Raw genomic sequence first — 21,494 nt, forward strand, 5'->3', positions numbered from 1 at the left:
TCAAGCTGTTTTTCTTGGCAACACCTTTTTTTTTTAAGTTAATGTGAGCTATTTTTAAAACACTTTTCACTGCAGTATAACGTGCATACCACTGAAGCGCATATCTTAAGTATAAGATTCGAAGAATTACTGCATAGTGAAGAGCTGCACATTTTATATAAGGTGCACTAAGGAAGGGAAAGAAATCAAGGAAAATGCTCTTTAGTCACTTAAAACATGCTTTTCATTGGGAGGGAGGTATTTGTGATTGAGCCTTCATTTGCATCATTCATAGAAGAAGGAGGTGGCTTAAATCTTTCCCAGTTTGCAGTTTTCATCATGCATTTTTTAAGGCAAAATTTAACAAATGTCAGGATACTGATACAAATACTATAAATACGTACTTCAGTTTTCATCCTTTTTGCTTCAGAAACTCGGCTGTATCTGCTAGGGAAGAACCCAGAACCCACTGTGGGGGCCCCCCAAAAAACAACTTTTCCTTCCACCTTCTAAATTCTCCTAGCTGGGCTAATAATCAGATTAACAGGAGAAAATGTACAAAGTTTATACCACGGATATACATGCCAGGGTGTCAAAAGATATGAGACCCCAAACACATTGGGCAGTTGAGGCTTATGTATACCATTCTGGACAAGGGGGAGGGATTCCAGAGTGGAAGCAGGTAATTCACTGGTAGGAGAAAGAGCAAACATGGGAAACAAATTCTTTCTGGGCCATCCTGAAACAAGGGACACAGAGAAACAGGCTTTGCTAGATTTCTTTCTGTTCATCATATGTGTTAATTCATATGTGCTAGGGTGATTATGCTGATTCCCTTCCTTTAAGCAGCTTTATCTATCTGAATTCCTTTAGGCAGGAAGAGGGGTGTCAAAGGTTCTTTCTGAGTCGTTTGTTTCTAAATAACCAGCTTACATCAATATCCCAAAAGGCACATTTTGGGGTGGCAAAACTTTGGTCCCTCTTACCACCCACAAACCCATCAGAACCAGCCTTGGGGGAGGAGAACCTAGTGGAATAAAACATTGGAAAGGGGAGGTGTTGAAGTTCACATTTTTATTTGGTTGGGAGTTTAAATAATAGGTTATTTCAATATTTTATAAGCAGGGAGGGGCTGTATGGGTCAGGCCTGAAATTTATCTGTGGGGTTTTAATTTGTTTGAAGGAACTTAATAAGAGGAGCATTCTTACTAAGCTCTGGTTGGAAATTTTATTGTAGAATCATTTAATGCACTCTCTACTGATATTAAGATCAGCTTAAAGCCATTTTTCTTTCATTGGAAATTGTAAATATGGAAAGATGTGTGAAGGTTTAAAATATTAAATAAACTTCTATGTGTATTAGGGTTGGTGTGGAAAAATTAGTGTTCAGTTTAGGTGCCAGTAGTACCATGGTTTGTTTTTTTGAAGGTTTGTGAGGTCAGGTACTTAAAAAAAAAATAATGTCACCCTCAGAAAAGTCTTGATTGTTGAGGTTTTATTATAATCCAACCTGGAATCTGATTATTCTTCAGTTGCCTAAGGTCTTAGCATTCCTAATGAGACTCAACCCTGCATATGTTGAGGGTCAGTTTTTGTTGCTAAGCTTGTGCTGAGTGCTGTGAGCACTGGAAAAGATTGAAATGCTTGCGATGTGTAGGCTCTCCCGCAATTTCATGTCCACACATTGGGGAAATGCATATGAGTTGGCACGTGGTTTTCCCGGGAGCTGTTGTAGAAGGTGGCAAGGGACTACCTTAGGTTGTTTCCTATAGCAACAGGTTCTTCCTGTATTGGAATCCTGTGCATGTTCCCATTATCCACTAGTAATGCTTTGTTTCCTTTTAGTTAACCCCCCCCCATGGAAATGACCAAATGTACTGTTCTGTTTGGTGTTATATGCACTGTGTAACGAAGGAAGAGCAAGCACCTCCTGCTTGCATCTGCTTAAACACCTTTGCCAGCAGGTAGAATCATCAGATCTCAGCTGTCATACTGCCTCAGTGTCACATAAGTCCTGTGCTCCCCTCAGCCTGAAATGCCTGCCCGCTTCTCCCCTTTTCCTTTGGGGGTTTACTTCCTCTAGGCTCCTCTCAGAGGAGGAACGTCCTCTTGTGCGTGCCTGTGGCACCTCCAGCGAAGCCTTCTTCTTGTTCTGTGTATGTCACATTAACCTTCCTCTTGGTGCCTACTGTAAGCAGGACCCTGTACCGGTGGCTACTGCTGTCCCTAGAGCTGAGAGGAGACTGAGGTCCAGATAGCCTGGGTGTGAATGCCGCCTCTCTCCTTCCTGCTGTCTCACCTGGGGGAAGTGATGTGACATCTCTGAGCTTCAGTTTTCTCACCTTTAAAATAAGCTGAAGAACAAAACAGGGAGATAGGAGCACTGCTTTGAGGATGAAGGAATTAACATCTGTAAAGCAGTGCCCGACACAGGAAGTGCTCAAGCTGGTTAGCCACCACTGCCCCCATTAGAGGGCAAGGCCTTGGTCCAGGTTATGTGTGCTGTTCTCCGTGCCACCCGCTGCAGAGGGAGGCTGGATGGTCATCCGACCTCGGAGTTGTGGCACACAGTAGGTCTGTAAGCGATTGTTTGACAGCTGCATTATGCTGGCAGCAGCTACACCAGGTTGAGTGCTCAGTAAATACTCAGGAGGGGGGACTAAGGAAGCGCGTTGGTGGAAGAGTTTGAGATAGTGGAATTACAAAGCATGTTTCCTGAGGACTGTTGAGCTTCCCAGTGTGTCCTGCCCGTGTTGCCTGAGTTGAACTCATTTGCCCAGTTGTTCCCTAGTAAGGAGGGAATGGCTCTGAGGTAAGGCGAGGTTCCCTGCTGTCCTGTGGCCCGCGCATCTTCTTCCATCCCCTGCCCTGGACCCGGAGCGTGTAGAGGTGCAAACTGGAAGTTCAGGGCAGCCTTTCCCCAGGGCCCAGAGTAGAAGGGTGGGGAGGCTGGGTAGGAAAAGCTGAGAGTAGGCCCCTAAGAAATCAGAGTTCTTCATCCTTTCTCCAAGTTGCATGTGAAACCATTCTTGGACACTTTAATCCCGAAACTGCTTGGACCTAAAAAGAGCAAGTTCAGTTTGTGCATGTGTGTTAACATCTGCAGTCCCCTTGGCAACAGAAGGATGCCCGGGGCAGTAGGGAAAGTCACAAAGCTGCATTTGGTCTGGGGCTTCTGGCTTTTTTAGTGATGGCACTATAGGACTTTGACTTGGCAGGACCTTCAGGGCAAACTGCTGAAAGGGAAAGCTTTCTCTTCTGATGTCCCGACCCTGGTGACATAACTGGTCAAAGCCTGTCATTTCTGTTTTTAACCCTTCTTCCTCTCCAAGATTAAAGGACGTTTGCCTCTCATCCAGGTGCCCCATCTTCTGCAGTGGTTTGTTTTTTAAGAGAACACCTGGTCTTCAGTAGTAATTACACTGATTGACTTATAAAACAGGATTTGCAGGGTTATATGGGCGGGAGAAAGATGGGGATTTGGGGGGGGCGTGCTGGTAAATAGCCTGGTGGGCCTTGTTGGGAGGACTTCACAAGCTATAACTTGTGCTCAGCCTAGTAAATGCTCATGGGGCACTTACTGCCCCATGATGCTGACAATACTGCCTGGTTGGGGTGGGGGCTGTCCGTGTGCTGAGTTGGCTCTGGCAGCAGTTCAAGGATTTGAAAACTTCCCATGGTCCTGCCCTCCAGCCTCCTTCAAACGAATTACACCAGAGGAAGGAAGAGGTGAGGGGTGAGGGTGGCTGCCCTTGGGGCGCTGTGGCCCGGAAGGGCTTGCTCATTGCCCACCTGACATCTGAAGGGAACACCTTTGAACATGGAGTCTGGCTTGGCATCTGAGGCTCTGGGGCAGGCGAGGTCTCAAGGTCCTCTCTTCCTGAATGTGGGCCTGATCTGATTTTCTGTCTGGAAACATTGCTTTCCTCTTGCGTAAGGAGCTCTCTTTCCAAAAGCCTGGTGGTTAGCAGAGTTCAGAGTGTGATTTAAGCGAAAGAGAAGCAGGTGTGAGTGAGCCGCACACACACAATGCGTTTGACGGAACAGCTGGCAGCAGTCATGCCAAATGCCTGTGATCCTTGGAATGGCGGGGTCTGTCCCCAGGGTACAGAGCTCCTGGCTGGCACTGCATTCATTCACTATCTGAAAATACACACTTTTCCTCTTGATGCCAAATAGGCTGATGTCCCGTAGCCCCCAGACAACCAACCCCGTGGAACACTTCTTGCTCCTTTGTCATCTCACCCTCTTCATTTTTACCCTCCCTTGCGCATTTGTGTAATAATAGCTCTATCGAGACGACATTCACTTACCACATATTTCACCCATTTAAAATGCACAAATCAATGGTTTTCAGTATAGCCACAGAGTTGTATAATCATGACCACCATCAATTTTAGAACATTTTTATCACCCCACAGGCAAAGCCCATCCCCATTAGCTGCCATTCCCCATTCCCCTCACTGCCCACCCCCAGGGCCTGGCCGCCACCCATGTGCTCTGTCTCTGTAGAGACCGCTAGGCTTCTACCATGGCGGCTGTCAGACTTTGGTGCATGCACATGTGTGCTTGCCCAGAAGTCCTTGAGTGGGGGGGGGTCTTCATGCATCAGAGGTTTAGAAACCGCCGTTCTGCTGCACGCTCCATCCTGCAGATCCGGGACTGGCTTTCCCCGCAAAGCCTGCCTTTCCACCTTCTGTGCAGCTCGCTGTGCTGCTCCGGGCCTGCCGAGCCTCAGAACCCGGAGCTGGCCTGCCGTCACATCCTGCATGTGTGCTCATTTCAGTTCCTCAGAGAGTAACTGGTGCTCACTATTGAGCACAAGTACCATTATAAGCCCTTGTCACACGTTATTTTACTGTATTCCTCACAAACACCGTTTATACTGTTTTTATCCTCATTTTAGAGGTGTTTCAATTATGCATTCCTGTGAAACAAACCACTGCAAGCTTATTATTTGTCATGAGTCTGGGGGTTGGTTGGGCTCAGTTGCGCAGTTGGTGGTTCTTTTGCTCGGTGTGGTGTCAGCTGGAGTGGCGTATGCTGCTGCAGTCAGCTGGGAGCTCAGTGGGCGTGAAGTGTCCAAGAAGGCCTCATGGTCCACGTGTCTAATCACAGGGACACTGTCCTGGGCTCCGCTGTGCGGGGCAGCTGCACTTCCACAGTGAGGAAGCAGAAGTTGCCACTACTCTTAAGGCCTGGACTTGGAAGTCCCAGGAGGCCGCTTGTGTTGCATTCGGTAGTCAAAGCATGTCATCAGGCCAGCAATGATTCAAGGAGAGGGGACAGAGCTCCTTGCTAGGAGTGGTAAGCGCCGCCTGGGAGGGGAGGAAAATCTCTTTCAGGAGATTACTGCAACAGGTAAGTCCACTGAAATTAAGAGACGTTAGGAGATTTATTCAAGGCCATACAGTAAGTAGCAAGCCAGGCTTCACACCCAAATGTGTTTGACTCTGGAGTTAAGTATTTTTAACTTCATGTCACTATGCCTTCCCAGATGGGTTATAGCTAAGTCCTTTCCTACCTGGGCTGTACCGCCCACATCTTGTGTACCCCCTCTCAAAACTAGCTCAGTTCTTTCGATCTACATTTTATAAGGATTTTTGTATACCTTTTCCTTAGGACACAGTTGTTTTTCTCCCCAAAGGTGACGAGGACCCTCCTTTCTTAAAATTACAGCAAAAATTTTATTAACTAAAATGCTTAGAGGAAGAGAAGTTCCATTTAACAGAATTTTGGTTTGCCAGGAATTAACCCCCCACTCTCTCTGTGCCAGCCTTTCTTGTTGGGTCTGGAAGATCTACTTAGTACACTTTCCTGTGGTGTGACACTGCACGGGGTGTGACTGAGGACCGCGGCTCTTGCGTCATCGGTCTGGAGGGCCTGTGGAAGGTTCTCATGTACTCTAGGCCAGTGTGTCTCAACTGACTCTGGGGCAGGACCAGTTTGGGGTGTTTTTTTTCTCTAGTTTCCAATCTGTTGTTGACCAGTATCTTGGTAAAATACAATAAAAAGACTTACTAGAAAGATAAAATGTAAAAGACATGGAAAATACAAGTCCCAATATTTAAATATTAGATTACATTAGATATTAGGTTCCAAGGTATCAATGGATGTCAGATTACTGTGAGAAATTGCTATAAATGTTTCGAAATGCATCCTTGCAATTTATGTTCTTATTGCAGATGATAACAAACAATAAAGAGACTGGCACCATCCACAGGCCACACTCTGAGTCACCCTGCCCTGGGCCAGTATTTCCCAAAGGCTGTGGTACACAGGAAGGTTTTAGGTGACACATAGACAAACTTATCTCTTCAATTTTATTTATTTTTTATTTTTTATTTTTTTTTATTGGGGAAGGGGCACAGGACTTTATTGGGGAACAGTGTGTGCTTCCAGGACTTTTTTTCCAAGTTGAGTAGTTGTCCTTTCAATCTTAGTTGTGAAGGGTGCTGTTCAGCTTCAAGTTGTTGTCCTTTCAGTCTTAGTTGTGGAGGGCGCAGCTCAGCTCCAGGTCCAGTTGCCAGTTGCTAGTTGCAGGGGGCGCTGCCCACCATCCCTTGCAGGAGTCGAACCAGCAACGTTGTGGTTGAGAGGACACACTCCAACCAACTGAGTCATCCGGGAGCTCAGTGACAGCTCAGCTCAAGGTGCCATGTTCAAGCTTAGTTGCAGGGGAAGGAGCCCACCATCCGTTGCGGGACTCAAGGAATTGAACCGGCAAGTTTGTGGTTGAGAGCCCACTGGCCCATGTGGGAATCGAACCGGCAGCCTTTGGAGTTAGGAGCACAGCGCTCCAACCGCCTGAGCCACCGGGCCGGCCCTCTCTTCAATTTTAGACGAAAAGTTCTATGGATTCTGTAATTGTATTGTAAAAATACAACTAGTACATCAAACTGTAATTTCATGAATATTTTCAGAATGAGTAAAAATGAAAAAAACTCAATTTAAAGAAAAAGACTAAATGATAGTATAGGCTGCTGCTGGCTAATGCAAATAGAATTCTAGCCACATATGTAATCCTAAATTTTCTAGTAGTAGGTACATTAAAAAAAGTAAAAACAAACAGGTAAAATTAATTTATTTAGCCCAGCATATCCAAAATATTATCACTTCAGCATATAATTAACATAAAGAATTATTAATGAGCCGTCTTACATTCTATTCTTTGCACCAAGTCTTCCAAAATCCTGTGTATTTGACACTTCCAGCATGTCTCCATTTGGACCAGTCATATTTCAAGCGCTCGGTAGCCAACGGTGGCTAGCGGCTAGCATATTGGACAGCACTCATCTGGAACATTTCCACCCTGGCAGAAAGCTCTCTTGGGCTACAGTGAGCCCCCCCCCCCCCCCCCGGTAGCATAGGGCGCGGTGGTGTTGAGTGTGGTCACTGCGCTGCCGAGTGTGGGATGAAGCGCAGAATGTGTGCTGTGGTCTTCAGTGCGACGTGGCTCTCTGCATGGGTGTGCTTAGGAGAAATGGAAAGACGCTCTGATGAAATGGTCTTCCCTGCCTACAGCAAGGCAAAGCAGGCCCAGAGCCCCGGGCTCTCGTGGAGCGAGGCTGCTTCCACTTTCTCCAGCATGGGCAAGTGGTGAGGTCCTCGCATCGATCGATCGTTGTCTTGGGGACCTGACAAGCTGCGGAAAGGGGGGAGACTTGACTTGGCGGTCATTATTAAGCTGTACAGAGGGAAAGCGTGGTATGATACTGATGGAATGGTGGGAGCAGAGGGTGGTCGTAACTGGCTCCGGGTCTCCCAGGTTCCGTGTTGGGTCCAGTGGGAATCTAGTCTGCTGGGGGGGGGTCTGTCGAGCTGGGTTGGGATGGGCTCTGTGAGGTCAAGTCTGGTCATTTCCCGCCAGGGCTGGTATCGTGCCTACCTGGCACTTGTTCACAGAAGGCACTTGCTGATTGTGATCAACAAGTTCAGGTTGGCTGACAGGACAGATGCCCTGACTCGGGGGACCACATTGTTGGGCAGGCAGTTCTAGTCAGTTCCGGGGCTCATCCCGCCTCCCCTGGCCTAGGTTCGGTGATGTGAGAGAGCGGCACGGGCCATAGAGGAACTTACTGAGCAGGGCCAGTGAGCCAGCACTTGCTTGCAGGCCTACAGGACAAGTCCCCGCCAGGCCCAAGTTGTCCCCCTTCTGAGCAGTTGGTCTTTCTTCACCTTTGTCGCTGAGTCATTAAGAGTTAACTGTTGGTTTAGTAAGTCAAGCAGTGTGGAACCCCAGTTGATAGGGTAGGTATATTGGAGTAACTTTCTTCTTGGCTCCATTTTTCTATCCCTACTCTTGTTTGTTGTTTTTTTTTCTTTCTCACCCACTTTCCATATTTATTTCTACTGTATTTTATGTAAGCAGAGGGAGGGAGAAAAGGAGGGCATAAATGAATACCTGAAATTCAGAAATACAGAGCAGGAAAGGCCCCTGTAGCTTGAGTCTTTCACCAGGCACTTAAAGCCCTTCATTAAGCAGCGCTCTGCGTCCCTGTTTCAAAACAACACTTTAATATGTGCCCTTCACTTGAAATAATCTTCTGAATTGTAAACTGGGGAAAACAGTATTCTCCGGCTGTGCTTCTGTTTCCCCCCTTTCCCCCAGATTCCTGTGTGTTCTCTTCCTATGCTTGGGGGTAGTGTTGCCTCTTAGGAGATTTTCCTCCTCTCTACCTTATTAATTGTGTGTGTTCAGTTCTCTTGAGCACCAGTCAAGGGTGACAATTGGTGGTGAAATATTGTGACAGCCTTCAGTGGAAGCTTTCTTCACACTTGGGTAACTTTTCCCAGTGGAGATACGTGTTATGAACAAAATTTAACAGTGATCATTTTCATTAGCTAAGTAACCAATATTATGTAAGCAGTTTTAATTACATCTTCAGACTAAAAGCTCTCTTGAAAAAATTAGTTTTCTAATTGCAGTTTTCTTACTGCAAAACATGTTCCTGCTCTCCTTTTTTACCCTCCTCACCCACCCAAATTTCCACTTCACTTGATTTTGTTTTCATCAGTCACAAATTACTTCTAAAGAATAATTGCTTCTTATTAATGGCCCATTAATTTCCACATACCCTTAATCTTCTGGGATGAGAGTAACTCTTTTGATAGCAGAATAGTCAAGAGAGCGAAATGGACTGTTTACCCTGTTCAGCTTTCATTTCTCTTGTCTTTTTACTTTCTCTCATTTTCAACTGAGGGACCCAAGAAGACTCAGTGCCTTTCTACTAAGGAGTGTTGAATGTCCTTTGTGGTACATGACTTTTATCTTCAGTAGTTAAAAATTAAAGGATTCTTGCCACTTTGGCATGTAAAGATGATTTCAGAGTGAGTGCCTCTTAAAATCAGGCCAATTTAAGGAGATACTGCATATGAGGTATAGCACTGTCCAACAGAACTTTCTGTGAGGATGGAAATGTTCTGTGTCTGTTCCATATGGTAGCCACCAGCCACATGTGGCTATTGAGCATGGAGGAACTGAATTTTTAATTGTATCTGATTTTAAATAATTTGCATTTAAATAGCCACATGTGATAGTGGCTCCTGAATTGAACTGTGCAGTTAACTAGATGTTGACTAACCTTGTCAGATTAGGATCAAAACTGAGGAATGAGTTTCAGGCCTCCAACAAGTCACTTAAAACCCCTCTATTATTGGATTTTCCTCTAAAAGTATTGATATTTGGCACCTGTCATTCAACCACTCTCAGATGTGTACAGGCCACCAAGAACAGAACCAGCAGTTAGCTCCTGTGTTTCATACCTGGTCGGTTAGGGCCACTATGAAACCTGATAACCAAGACTTATTTTTTGGCTCCTGATGGCCCCAGACTGCCCATAGTCAGCCAACCCCTGTCTGTCCCTGCCTCCATTTTGGTTACACAGCTTGGTTGGGGGAAAACCCAGGTTGACTTACAAGGTATTACCAAACCATTAGATGGAACCATTGGCTGTACAGGATTTGGGTGGGCTGTGGAGAGAACTTTTCCAGTGAGAGGTTGGTGGGGCCTGAGACCCGTGGCAGAAGGTGAGGTTGGTGAGGGCATTTGGGGAAGGCATTGGCCGCCACAACTGAATGACTCCTCTTGTCGAGGATGGGCTCACTAACATAGATAAGCCTTAGCTCTCTCGTTCGGGCTTGTTCCTCACAAAGTGTGGCCTCAGCTGCTGGCCTCTGAGAAGAACTCGGTTGCTAGTTGCTTGTCTGAAAGCACAATGTGCACTAGGTAATCCGAGTGGTACTTTCCAGCTCTGAGACGCTGTGATCCCCCACTGCCGGCCCAGAAGGCAGAGGGGGGGGGAGTGTGGTCTTCGCCCATTAGCAGAATCACCGCAGCCTCCCCCTCCCCTCCCATTATATCCAAGATAGGGAGTTCTGCCTCTTCCATCTCTCGTGACCCCATCCTCATCGCCAATGCCTACGTCAGACCCTGCCATCTAGGGCCTGACCATCATCATAAGAGCCTTAGTTAGGGGTCTCTGTCCCTCTGTCCAGGTCACCCTCCTTGTCATGGATTCATCGTGTCACTCTCCGGCTTAACCTCCTCTGACGTCTGCCTAGCATGAGTACAGACTAACTGCTATAGGGTTTCCCAGGCGTGTTGGGACGGGGCCCCTGCTGACCGCTCCAGGCCCCTCTCTCTGGCCAGCGACCACCCCGTTTATAGTGTCCAGCACACTCTGCACCAGCTGGCACCTCACTGCCCATGTGTGTGCTCTTCCCTGGGCCCAGAATCCTCTTCCTCTCTGTGTCTGCCATCTTCATCCTTCAGTGCTTGGCTTGCACCTCACCTCTTCCCTAAAGCCTTCCCGGGCCATGCACACTTTTGGTGGTGTTTTCTTTTCCATTTTCCATTACAGTGTTGATAACAATGCTGATGAAGGTAAATAAAATCATGGGCAAATAAACTTGGGGTTGGCATTTGGAAACGAAAATTCACAGATCTGAAGTATGCAGTCTGATGAATGTTTACACATACAGCCGTGTAACCAAGACCCAGATCAAGAAACTAAACATTTGCAGTGCCCAGAAGGCTCCCTCATGCCTCCTTCTAGACAATAACTCCCGCCAAAGGCGACTTGTTCTCACCTCTTTTCACTATGGATTAGTTTTGCTTGTTTCCGAACGTTATTAAAATACATTCATGTAGCAGGTACATTGTTATTTTGGCAAAATATACATAACATAAAATTTACCATTTTAGCCATTTTTTAAGAGTACAGTTCAGTGGCATTAAGTACATTCCCAATGTTGTGTAACCATCACCACTATCCATTTCCTGAACTTGTTCATCAAGTATACACTTTTTTGTGCCTGGTGTTTTCACTCAACATTATGTCTGTAAGTCTCACTCATATTGTTGTTGCAGACCTCGGGATTTCATTTCTTTTTATTTCTGAGAACTACTACATGTCGTGACTGTACTGCGATTTATTTTATCCATTCTCTTGCTGATGGACAATTGGGTTATTTCTAGTGTTTTACTCTTTTGACCAAAACTTCTATGAACGTGCTTGTACACATCGCTTGGTGCCCACACACCTGCATTTCTGCTGCGGACATAACCTAGGAGTGGAATTGCTGGGTCAACTTTAGCCGATAGTGCCAAACCGTTTTCCAAATAGTTGGAAGTAGTTTCCTATTGCTGCTATGACAAATTAGCACAAATTTACTGGCTTATAGCAACATGAATTTATTATCTTATAATCTGGAAATCAGAACTCCTAAAATCAGGGTGTCAACAGAGCCTTTCTGGAGATTCTAAGGGAAAATCTGTTCTCTTACCCTCTCTAGCTCCTAGAGGCCACCTGGTTCATGGCTCCGTCCTTCATCTTCAAGGCCAGCAGCGTGTCACCTGCCAGTCACCCCCCCCCCAACTTGCTCCACTATCACATCTCTCTCTCATTCTTACTCTCTTCCCCTGTGATTACGTTGGGCCCACCTGGAAAATCCTGGATAATCTCCCATCTCAAGAACCTTCACTTAATCACATCTGCAAAGGCCTTTCTGTCATATAAGGTAACATTTTCACAGGTTCCAGGGACTAGAACATGGACGTCTTTGGGGGGCATTATTCTGCCTACCATATGATCGTACCATGTTGCATTTCCACCAGGAAATCTTGAGACTTCCAGAACCGCCACATCTGTGTCAGCACTTGGTATTATCAGTCTTTTTAATTTGAGCCATTCTAGTGGAGATGCGGGGACATATCTACAGCCACCACGCCAAGCACAGTGTCTTCCCTCACTCTAATACAGCTTTATTGCAACAGTAGTATAGTTACAAATATTTGTGTACATGCCTCTGTCTTGGCCAAACGGTAGACTTCTTCATGAGGCGGGGCGTATAGTAGCTGGTTCAGTAAATGCTCCTTGGATAGCAAGAAGTGACTGAGGACAGTTTTCAACAGAGAAGCAAATAGAACTAAAGATGGAAAGCAAAGCCTGTGCTTACAATGCCATCTCTGGCTCGAGGTAGGGTTTCTCTCAAATAAAAATAGGACCAGAGCAAAGAACCTGGTTTCGAGCTTCTGCATGCTGTTGTCTTTCCCAAGATAGTTTATCTATAAGTGAGTAATGCCCTGGAAGGAGACATGGGCCCCAGCTCCTGAGGGCGTTACTTGGAATGACTTCACTGTGTATGTAAATGAGAGGGGGAAACACAGTTCCGGCAGCCAGGCTTCTGGGGAGGCTGATCTTGGACCTTCTGCAGAGACTCAAGTTTTCCTTTTCCTGGACTCAGCTCATGTAGCTGAGCTTCTCACTTGCAGAAGGAAAGACTGGAAGGTATGTAGGATTTTCTGGATCTCAGGGAATGTCATGTGAATAGACTTAAACCCGCCTTGGGAACTTGAGGCCAGAATCTCTGAGGATGGTAAAGCCAGAGTAGAAACAAATTTCCTCTGCCCCTGGCACAGGGTGGTGGGTGCAAATGTCTTCGTGCCTGGGAGGGTGGTGGGTGCAAATGTCTTGGTGCCTGGGAGACAACCCTGAAAGGGGGGATTTTATTAGACAAAATGTAGACAGGAACGTGGATTCCTTTGGGAACATCCTGATGTCAGTAACCCCTTTCTATGTTCTAGTTTGTTCCCCAGTTTACTTTGCTGGGCATACACCTGGTTTCAGGAGGGCTATCAGGTTTCAGGGCCTCAGTCTTATCTTTTTGGGCCACTGAGGTGTTGGCAGCATTCCTATAGCTTGGCATTACTTTGACCCTCTGGGGTGTGGTGTGTGTGTGTGTGTGTGTGTGTGAGAGAGAGAGAGAGAGAGAGAGAGAGAGAGAGAGAGAGAGAGAGAGAGAGAGAGAGAGAGAGAGAGAGAGAGAGAGAGAGAGAGAGAGAGAGAGAGAGAAACCTTGCTATCTGTGTGGCAGAGGACTTCGGCCCTCACCAGAAAAATCTCTGTAGTCAAACAAGACCTGGCTGGTCGGTATTTAGATCACAAAGGAGTCAGCCTTTTGAGAAAAATATTATCTCAGTGTAGGAGTTACTGTGACGGGTCTATGCTGGGGTTATTGGTCCCTTTTAAAGACCTACTGACTGTCACAGCTTCAGTGATTTGAATAACTACACAGGTGACTCACAGGCTGATCTGAAAAGAGGCCAGCTGTGCCAAAATGGAGGCACATCCGGACCTTGAGTTGTGTGGCTGGCACACACGCCAGGAGGGTTGCGCTAGGCGGAACGGCTACGGCCCTGTGTTAATGGGGTCCCAGTGACTTCTTCGACGTCCTCTCCTCTCTGCCTGTTGTATTCAAGTTGTGGAGAAGGTCAAGAGGCTGTATTCCTGCTGAGCACTCTCCCTCTAAGACTCAGACCCAGCTCCCTCTCCACTTCCCATCGTCTGGGACCAAGGCTTCCCCTGGACTTCCGCTTTGAGGGGATGGAGAGAGAATGTGGGGTGAGCTGCCCTCTGTACTCAGGTGCATGGTAACTTTTTCCAGGACAGATAGCGGATCTTCTCTCTACAGTCTCTGAGGCTGGAAGTGTCCTCCTTCCCTCCTGGGTCCAGAAGTCTCTTCTGTTCCTACAGACATGTCTCCTCGAAAGGCCTCTCCACTTGCTGTGCCCTCTTGGACAGGCAGGACCACCACTCACACCCTTTTAACAAAGCCTCCTAGTCTCCCGGTTCCTTAAAGCCTCCTAAAGTGACTCTCTGTCTGGTGTTTACACCTGTGACATTAGTGTCGCTCTTCTCTAACCTTTTGCACATAGTGTTGCGTTTCTACCTCTTTCTTCAGTTAAGACTTTACTGATGAAATATCCCCTCACACCTGTCAGGATGGCACTTATCAAAAAAAACAAAAGACAGCAAGTGCTGGCGAGGAGGTGGATAAACCGGAACCCTTCTGCACTGTTGGTGGGGATGTCAATTGGTGCAGCCGCCATGGAAAACAGTATGGAGGTTCTTCAAAAAATTGAAAATGGAACTACCATATAATCCAGCAATCCTGCTTCTGGGTATATAGCCAAAAGAATTGAAATCAGGATCTCAAAGACCTATTAGTACTATTCACAATAGCTAAAATGTGGAAACAACCTAAATTTCTATGGACAGATGCGTGGATAAAGAAAATGTGCCACACACACACACACACACACACACACACACACACACACAATGGAATATTAGTCAGTCTTGAAGAAGGAAATTCTGCAATATGTGACTACATGGATGGACCTTGAGGGCGTCATAAAATAAGCCAGTCACAGAAAGACAAATACTGCATGATTCTACTGATACGAAATATCTAAAATAATCAAATTCATAGACTCAAAGAGTGGAAAGGTGGTTGTCAGGGCCTGGGGGACAGGGAAACGGGGAGTTACTATTCAGTGGGCAAAAGGTTTCAGTTAAGCACGATGAGTAAGTTCTGGAGGTCTGTGCAGCATCTTTCCTGGAGTCAGCAAGACGGTACTGGGCACTTAAAAGTTTATTGAGAGGAAAGATCTCATGGGAAGTGTTCTTACCACAATAAAATAAAATAAAAAAACAATTTTTTAAAAAGAATTTACCACTCAAGACTTTAATCTGATCAGATAGTAGCTTGGCCACTAACTAGCTGTGGGGTCAGGGGTTAGTTTCTTGGTCTGTTCTAGCCTCAGTTTCTTCCTTATAAAATGGGTATAATAGCAGAAAGTCCTGATGGGGTCCGCAGGAAGATTCTATGAGGTGAGCATGGGAAGTGCTTGGCACAGTGTCCTGCACACAGCTGGTGCTCTACGAGGTGGCACAATCACGGGCATTGAGTGCAAGGCCCCAGACCCATGGCTATGGGCACAAGAAACATTTTTGTATGTGGTATACATTTATAGCAACATACTTATACACTGCTTTTGCCTTCTGAGGAGCTAGGGACCTTCTGAAAATAGGCTTTCTCTGACTTACTATAATCCAATTCTAACACTGAAAAGTACCATAAATGTTAATAGAAAAATGGACCATGAGGCCACAGACAAGCAAACAGTTAATTCTGGCTGGAGGACTGGGGACAGTCTTGGTGCGTGTGCGTGTATGAAGCCCGTTCTCACTAACACTGCGGTGCCCAGTGGGTAGCGGGACAGCACTACCCAGTGCTCAGCAGAGAGTTGGTGCAGGACTGCCTTTGGCTACGCTCTCCAGTTCTACACAAGAGGGGTGCTTCTTTCCCCCCTCAGCTTAACTTACGTATTGCAATTCTTAAAGTATATGCTTGTGCCCTACCTATTCAGGAGCATGTCCAGCCAGTGGCATGCCTTTTTCTCTTTCTTTAAGTATGTCAGATTCTCACCATTGTCCTAGGTGAGCTTTCTCTGCCTACTTTGTGCAGTTAGGACACAGGTGAATAGAGGGACTCGTTTTTTTTTCCTTCTACCCCTCTTTGATGCCCACTGCTAGGTGCTTCACCCCACAAAATGGCCCAGAGCTCAAGAGGAGACCATCTAACTTTCTGGAACTGTGAAAAGTGCATGTGGCTTTTGGCAAGATAAGAGAGTTGTGTGGCAAGCTGTAAGTTTTTAAGTTTACAATTTTAGAGTCTGTGCTGGCCCATATGGCAGCCAGTTGCCACGTTTGTGGCTATTTAAATTAACTTAAATAAAATTTAAAATTCAGCTCCTCAGTTGCACTAGCCACATTTTAAGTGCTTACCCATGTGGCTAGTGGCTATTATATTGGATAGCACAGATAGGGAACACTCCCATCATTGCAGAAAGTTCATGGGATAGCGCTGGTCTAAAGGGTTATCTTACAGTTGTCAGCTCCTTAGTAGAGAGAGGAAGACATACATGTTCATCTGTATTACAATGGTTTTAGTCCTTCCAACTGACCAAGTTAGATGCATAAGCATTAAAAATCTTAACTGCCAGATCAGCCAAAACTTGACTTAAGCTATGAAAGTGTTTTGACCTCAGATTTGTCATCCAAAAAGTGTTCACTTTCTGAAGTCCTTTTTTGTGCTGCCTTATTACCCTGAAGCAGATATCAAGTGTGGATTCTTAGATGAGAGGGCCCTGATTTCTTTTTGAATTGTCTTTTATTGTGGTAAAATATACTCATATATAACATAAACGTTACCATTTTAACCATTTTAAATGTACAATTCAGTGGCATTAAGTGCATTTACAATATTGTGTAACCATCACCACTATCTATTTCCAGAACTTTTTATCATCCCAAACAGAAACTCTGTGCCCATTAAATAGTAGCTTCCCATTACCCCCTCCCCCAGCCCCTGGTAACAACTATTCTGTTTTCTGTCTGCTAGGTACCACATATAAATGGAATCCTACAATATTTATCCTTTTGTGACTGGCTTATTTCACTTAGCTTAGTGTCCTCAAGGTCCATCCATGTTGTGACACGTGTCAGAACTTCATTCCTTTTTAAGGCTGAGTAATATGCCCCTGTATGGATAGACCACATTTTGCTTATCCACTCATATATTGATGGACACTTGGGTTGCTTTTACCTTTTGGCTATTGTGAATAGTGCTGCTATGAACCTGGGTCTACAAGTATCTGAGTCCTTGCTTTCAAATGTTTGGGGTACGTACCCGGAAGTGGAATTGTCAGGTAATATGTAAATTCTATGTTTGGCCCTGAGTTAAAAAAAAAGTTTAAGAATTATTATTAAAATATAATTCATATGACAAATTTCACCCTTGTAAAGTGTACAGTTCAGTGTTTTTTTTTCATATATTCACGAGGTTGTGCAATCATCTCCACTAGTCACTGATTTTTATAGCCTCTTAGGAACCAGAGGGGTTGGGAGAGAAGCTTGAAGGCAGCTTGGGTGTAAAGAAGGGAGCTTTCAGGATTAATATTAGACTCTTTATAAAAGAAGAATGTTTGTATGAAGTCCTTGAAATGCCGCACAGTCTTTAGCAAGAATACTCTGCCCATTGCAAGGCTTTCACACTGAAATTCAGAAAGGGCTCCCCTGCTACCTGACATATTTTCAGCTACTTCTGAGGCCTTGTTTTATGGCATGGGGATGTTGAATAACCTCACAAATGGGTCAGATTCCTCAGGAATGCCCTGGAATCCTGGTTTGGTAGGATCAGACAGGCCTTCATGTGTCTTCTTTCTGCTTTGTCGCAACTCTCATGTTTGCTTTGTCTTTCCCTGGCATAGAACTGGTTTCTGTTTCTCCGCTGGTTCTGATCCCAAATTTTGCAACTACTTGTGTTTCCAAACATAAAACAGATTGTTTATAATGCCTTAAATATTTGATTTTTAATAATCTCAAGATCCATCCATGTTGTCACAAATGACACTATTTCATCTTTTCTTACCGCCGAATAGTATTCCACTGTGTATATACACCACATCTTTATCCAGTCATCTGTTGAAGGACACTTTAGTTGTTTCCATGTCTTGGCCACCGTAAATAAAGCTGCAGTGAACATCGGAGCACATGTATCTTTTTTTTAAAATATTTAATTATATAGAGGTCATCCTATTAACAGTTTGGTGTATAGCTTTTCAAACTTTTTGCAAGTGAATTTAAAATACATAAACACATAAGGTTTTGTTTTGCTCTGTTTTACATAAATGACATAATATTATACAAACTGTTCCAAAACATACTTTTTTTTTCTTTTTCTTTTTTAATTTTATTTATTTTTAATTTTTTTAAAATTTATTTATTGGGGTGGCAATTGTTAATGAAATTACATGATTTCAGGTGTACAATTCTGTATTACATCATCTATAAATCCCATTGTGTGTTCACCACCCAGAGTCAGTTCTCCTTCCATCACCATATATTTGATCCCCCTTACCCTCCTCTCCCTCCCCCCACCCCCTTTACTCTCTGGTAACCACTAAACTATTGTCTGGGAGCACATGTATCTTTACAGATAAATGTTTTCAGATTTTTTTGGGTAGATATCCAGGAGAGGGATTGCTGGGTCATATGGTAATTCTATTCGTAATTTTTTGAGGAACTTCCACACTGCCTTCCATAGTGGCTGCACCAATCTGCATTGCCACCAACAGTGTATGAGGGTTCCTTTTTCTCCAAAACCCTTCCAACACTTGTGAAAGAAGTCAGACAGAAGAAGTCAAGAGCCATATGACTTCACTGATATGTGGGATGTAAAACTGAAAGCAACAAAGGAACAAGACCAACAAATAAAGAAACAAAACTCATAGATACAGAGATAGTTTAGTGGTTACCAGAGGGTAAGGGGGATGGGGAGTGACAGATGAACGTAAAGGGGATCAAATATATGGTGATGGAAGGAGAACTGACTCTGGGTGGTGAACACACAATGGGATTTATAGATGATGTAATACAGAATTGTACACCTGAAATCTATGTAACTTTACTAACAACTGTCACCCCAATAAATTTTAATTAAAAAAAATGATTTTTAGATTTCAGATTGCTCTGCTTTGAAGCAAATAATAAATCTCATGCACTTTTGTTATTATATGGCACTTATACATACCAGGGTGCTCTGATTTTTGCTTGATCTCATCATGTAGCTGTGGTTTTAATATTTTATGCTTTTGGGATAGTTTTATTGTGGTCTGATATTTGGCCAGCCTCTTTCTTTCTTGTTTTTAATACTGTACAGTTCACCCATTCAAAGTGTACAATTCAGTGTTTTTTAGTGTATTCACAGACTTGTGTTATGTACAGCTAATACCACAGTCAATTCGAGGACATTTTCATCACCCCAAAAAGAACCCACCCACCCATTAGCAGTCACTCCCCATTTCCTTCCCACCCCCGGCCTTATGCATCCCAGACACGAATGTACTTTGTCTCTGCAGATTTGTAGCCAGCTTTCTTGGGTCCTGTTTAACAGTGATTTCCCCCCTAAATTGTAGTATAAGCCACCCACCCTCATTTCTCTTCCTGTTGCATTCTTGTCCTTTTCCCTTGTTTCTGTCTTTTTTTTTCTTTTAACTTTTCTGACATTAACAGGTTAGCTGTAAATCCTCCTTTAAAAGCTCCCAAAGCAGCTGAATTCATGTTGGACGGGACACAGCTGCAGAGTTCATTCAAAAGTGGACCGATCGCCGCCACTGAGCCCTGGAACCCCCTTCTAAGTCACCTACCTTTATTCTGTCACTCTGTGGATGGCTTTCTTTTCACTGGCTAGGCTTCAGGGATCTTGAGAGTTAGGCCAGTGAGAACCATGAGAGCAGAAGCTGCCGTGGGATTGATCAGCCCAGGTGAGTGAGAGCTGGGGCGGAAATCAAATGCACACTTTCTAGATGTGAAAATTTAGTAACTTGCTTCTCTAAAAAAATAGTATTTAATAGTCACTAATGGTAGAGCAGTTCCAAAAATCTGCAAATATCAGTATGTAGCATGCCTGCCTATTACTGTTATTGGCTGTGAGAAAATACTGGTGCACTTGGGCATAAGTAGTTTATTCATTCAGTATTTTGGTTGCTTTGTAGCCAGGTGCCCTGGGTTTGAATCCTGGTGCTGCTCCTTTTATTACCTAGGTGACCTTGAGCAAGTCACCTCACCTTTCTGGAAGGCTCCTCTCCTCTATGGAAGGGGAGAGTAATAAATACAACTGCATGGGGTTGATGTGAGATTTAAGTAAGATAATGTGTGCAAAGCACTTAATACAGCATCTGGCAGAGAATAAGAAAGAGCTCAATAAATGTTAGATGGTATTAAGGGTCCATATTTTATTGTGTGCCTGTTGTTTATAAGGCACCAGATTAAGGGCTGCGAGGAAAAAGCCAAAACCTCGTGCCTGGAGCTTGGTGGTTGCTGCGGGAGAAGCCGAGACTGGGTGACATCAAGAACTGCAAATTTTATTAAATAATTTTAATAAAACACTGTGGATTATAAACATCAACACAGGAATGATTTCACTAAAGCTTTGGTTCTTGCTGGGAATTGTAGACACTGTAATTTCTTGTGAGCAAATTAAAACATTTTATCATTTACTATTGGTAACTGGTCGCGTTCGCGTTCATCAAGGTAAACCATTGCTTAAAACAAGTAACCTTGACAACAGAAGGGTAGTCAGGGTCCCACTTAATGAATCTACTAATTGTTTTTGGTGTTAAAAAGACACCAGTAGTGTTCGTCCCCAGGCGTGCTATATATAGCTCCTGTTCTGTTCCATCGCTGTGCTGCTGCGGACAGACGAGTACCAGCAGGCCTGTTCCGTGGAATTTTCTGAGCTACGTGAGAGAGAAGCACAGCAGACTCTTAGAACAAGATCTGTCCTGCCTTTCCTTGTGTTCCAGAGTCTACGCTGGTTGAGAGAAATAAAATAAGCTACTGTTTTGGTAGGAATGTGGGGGTTTTATTTGTTTTTTTTTATTCTTTTTATCTTTCCATTACAGTTGGCATTAAGTATTATTTCATATGAGTTTCAGGTGAACAGCATACTGGATAGACACTTAGATGATTCGTGAAGCGATCCGCCCTGAGTAGGTCCCGCACCCACCCGGCACCACACTTCCCATGCCTCACCCCGTATCCCCATGACCACTCTGCAACTAACCATTTCATGTGTACTTCTGAACCCTTCTACCATCTTTACCCAGCATTCTAACCCCTCTCCCACCTGGCAATCCGCAGTTTGCTCTCTGTATCTACGTGTGAGTCGGTTTCTGTTTATTTTCTGTAGATCCCACATATGAGATACGGTACTTGTCTTTCTCTGTCTGACTTATTTCACTTAGAATAATGTTCTCTAGGTCCATCCATGTTGTTGCAAATGGTAAGATTTCATTCTTCTTTATGGCCGAGGAATATTCCAGTGTGTGTGTGTGTGTGTGTGTGAGACATCATCTTTAGTTGTCTGTTGGTGGGCACTTGGGTTGCTTCCATATCTTGTCTATTTTAAATAATGCTGCAGTGAACATAGGGGTGCATATACCTTTCCAAATTAATGTTTGGTTTTCTTCAGATAAATACTCAGAAGTGGAATTGCTGGGTCATAAGGTAGCTCTATTTTTAATTTTTTGAGGCACCTCCATACTGTTTTCCACACTGGCTGCACCCACTTGCAATCCCACCAACAGTGCACGAGGGTTCCCTTTT

The 21,494-nt window shown here is 44.5% G+C and overlaps 1 protein-coding gene across 9 annotated transcripts in view; it reads left to right on the top strand.

Annotated features, from left to right (window-relative positions):
- The window catches only part of MAP7D2 (MAP7 domain containing 2), a 106,382-nt gene that overhangs the window by 1,119 nt on the left and 83,769 nt on the right, over positions 1-21,494 (top strand). The gene's annotated exons all lie outside the window — the stretch shown is intronic.

The sequence above is a fragment of the Rhinolophus hipposideros genome (genome assembly GCF_964194185.1).
Source record: "Rhinolophus hipposideros genome assembly, chromosome: X".
In the NCBI taxonomy this organism is placed as follows: Eukaryota; Metazoa; Chordata; class Mammalia; order Chiroptera; family Rhinolophidae; genus Rhinolophus; species Rhinolophus hipposideros.